The sequence below is a fragment of the Elephantulus edwardii genome, unplaced genomic scaffold (assembly GCF_000299155.1).
Source record: "Elephantulus edwardii isolate Elephantulus edwardi_28Jun2011 unplaced genomic scaffold, EleEdw1.0 scaffold00220, whole genome shotgun sequence".
Classification (NCBI taxonomy): Eukaryota; Metazoa; Chordata; class Mammalia; order Macroscelidea; family Macroscelididae; genus Elephantulus; species Elephantulus edwardii.
Genome location: NW_006399970.1, coordinates 4,300,661 through 4,303,963, shown reverse-complemented (window position 1 = coordinate 4,303,963; position 3,303 = coordinate 4,300,661).

Below are 3,303 nucleotides of genomic sequence, written 5' to 3'. Positions count from 1 at the left end.
GAGACCCCAAATACGCAAAACACTTCTGAGAAACAAAAATTAAGTGGGAGGTATAGCACTCCTTGACCTCAAAACCTACTACACAATGGTAGTAACCAAAACAGTATGGGTCTGGTACAATGACAGGCACATAGATCAGTGGAACAAAACTAGAAACCGAGAAATAGACCCAGCTATCTGTAGTCAACTGATAATTCAAGAAGGAAATAAAACCTATCAAATGGGGAAATGATAATCTCTTCAACAAATTGCCCTTGCAAAACTGGTCTGCTATCTACAGAAAGCTGAAACATGATCCACTTCTGACACCATACACAAAAATCACCTCAAGGTGACTTCAAGACATGGAAGTAAAGCCCCAAACCATCAAGTTCCTAAAAGACAAACTGGGATCAAGCTTAAAAGCTCTAGTCTACAGTATAAAGAAACTGTCAAATACAGCCAGAAATGTACAATCTGAAGAGAATAAAATTGATGAATAGGACCATATAAAGAGTAAATCTCTGTGTTCATCAAAAACTTTTTCCAACAGGATGAAAAGAAAACCTACTGACTGGGAATAAGCATTAGGCAATACCATCTCAGACAGAAATCTTATCACAAAAGTTTATAGAATACTCCTGGGCCTCCACAAGGAAAATTCTGGCAATCCAATTACAAAATGGGCAGAAGACATGAAAAGAATTTCCACAGAAGATGATATTCAAATAGCCAACTGACAAATTAAGAAATGCTTCAAATCACTGACAATAAGAGAGATGCAAATCAAAACCACAGTGAAATACCGTTTCCCTCTAGTAGCAGTGGCAAAGTTTAACAGGACAGCAAGTAATAAATGTTGGAAAGGATGTGTCAAAATAGAAACTCTTACATTGTTGGTGGGATTGTAAAATGATACAACCACTCTGGAAGGCAGTTTGTTGCTTCCTCAAAAAGCTGAAGATAGAAATTCCATAGGACCCAGTTATTCCGTTGCTTGGAATATACACAAGAAAATGAGAACTGAGGCTCAAACGGAAACTTGTACATCAATATTCAAAGCAACATTATTCACCATTGCAAGAACATGGAAACAGTCTAGATGTCCAACCACAAATTAATGGATTGAGAAGTTGTGGTACATGCATACAATGGAATACTATGCAGCACACAGGAACAATCATTTTGTAAGTTATTACTTAACCTGGGAGGGACTGGAGAGCATTATGCTGCATGAACTAACTCAGTCCCACAAGGACAAATACTGCATAAAACCATTATTATAGAATGATTATGAGGCTCTGGGGAGGGGGGAGGGTGGAAATAGAGGGGTGAGGGTGGAGATTATAGTGTAAACACAGGGTTGAACAATTCAATGGGTGGGTGGTGTGAAGGAAATGGGAAGGATCTTTTGTGAAAAGCAATGTATTCAAACATTGTAAATAAATCAGAGTAATTTTAAAAATTTCTAAAAACCAACAAAAAACCCACCGGTCTCTTGGTTAGTAGTAACTAAGCCCTTAACTGTTTGAGTTATCCAGTGACCTGAGGTTTGTTTGGAACGTCACCTCACCATGTCCTCAATTCCCACCTGTCTAGTTAGTCTCCACTCATAGCAATTCTTGAGCATGTTTCTAAGCCTGTCAGTCTTTATGAAAATAGACTTCCCATCTTTTACCCAAAAAGTGGCTGGTGGGTTTGAACTGACCATATTATGGCACGCACATCACACACGACACCACCAGGGCTCTTTAAGTCCACAGTACTACCACAAAACAGATCCTGAGCGTAGTCTAAACTTGGTGTGGGTCATAGGAAACAGCTTTATTTCGAATGTAAACTGGAATTAGCTCAGGGATCTAAGACTGATTTGTTGTATCTCTTACAGTAATGAGTGATGGTTTTCACTGTCAATGTTTTGCCGGATTGTCTACCTCCCAAGGGGCTGTCTGAGGCATTCTGCCTGCACAGGCCTTTACAAATGATTGCCTGCCTCTCAGGCAAGTTGTCTTCATTAACTTGGGATTTGAGGTATTATTAATTTACTACTTAGCTTTGTGCAGTGACTTGTCTTAAAAGGGCCAGCAATTAATCATAGCTCCCTGCTCCAAGAGTCTCAGCTTAACTTCCTTTCATGTTCTTAACACATATGCATGAGTTCTGAAAGCAGTGAAATGACCCTAACGGATATCTGAAACCCAAAATTGGTTTTATGCATGTTCAAAAAGCACAGCACATTCAATTTAGGAGGAAATATTTTCATCTAATTTGTAAAGCTGCTGGTCCAAGTTGCTTCTCAGTAAAGGCTAGAAGTGTACCCTCGAGAAAGACTCATTAACTAACCCCTTAAAATAAATCAGACTGATCGAGTTTTCCAGTTCCAGCCGACTGATAAACACAAACCAAACAAAAGCTTTAAGGTTAAAGAGTAAACTGTGACTTGCATTTTCTTCTGCTTTTAAATTGTCTGCTATTGTTTATTCAGTTAGGAGAGGGGGAAACCACAGACAAGTTCACTTGTATTTCTCTCTTAAATGAGATCGCAAATGCTACACTCTTGGAACAGGCCATATCATGATCAATGTTGGGTTTATTCAAATTAGATAAATTAAAGAATGTTCAGATTTACTTGCTGCTCCGCACTGTGTCTGTTACTCCTATTCACAGTAATCCTCTTTCAAGTCTTCCAAGGGTACAAATCTTTACAGAAGGCTCTCCAGCTTTTGCCTAAGGAACTGATGACAGATTCAAACTGCTGACCTTTTCATTGGCAGCCCTACACATTACCCACCACACCATCAGAGTTCCTTTGAGCTTCTTTGTTGTTGTGGATTGTCTTTAAGGCAACTATAAGTCACAGTGACACTGTGAACAACAAATCTGAACTGTCCCCTGCCCAGTGCGATCCTCATGATATGTTCCAGCCCATTGGTACACTATGTCAATCTTTCTTTTTTTTTTTCTGAATAAAATGCTTTTACTTCTGTTCTCAGGTTTCATCAATTGGCTCTGACTCATGGAAACCCCATGTTCAACAGAAAGAAATCCTACGTGATCCTGTACTACTCTCATGATTTCCTCTGAGACCTAGCCAGCATTGTGTCGATCCATTTCACTGAGAGTCTTTATCTCTGTTGCTAACTCTCCACTGCTCCAAGCATGATGCCCTTTTACAGGGACTGATCTCTCCTGATATTGTTGTTAGGTGCCTTCAAGTTGACTATTACTCAGAAGGACCCTTTGAACAACAGACCTGAACATTACTGTATCCTGTTCCATTCTGATGATCTCAGTCCTGCTCAAGCCCACTGTATTAGTCACTGT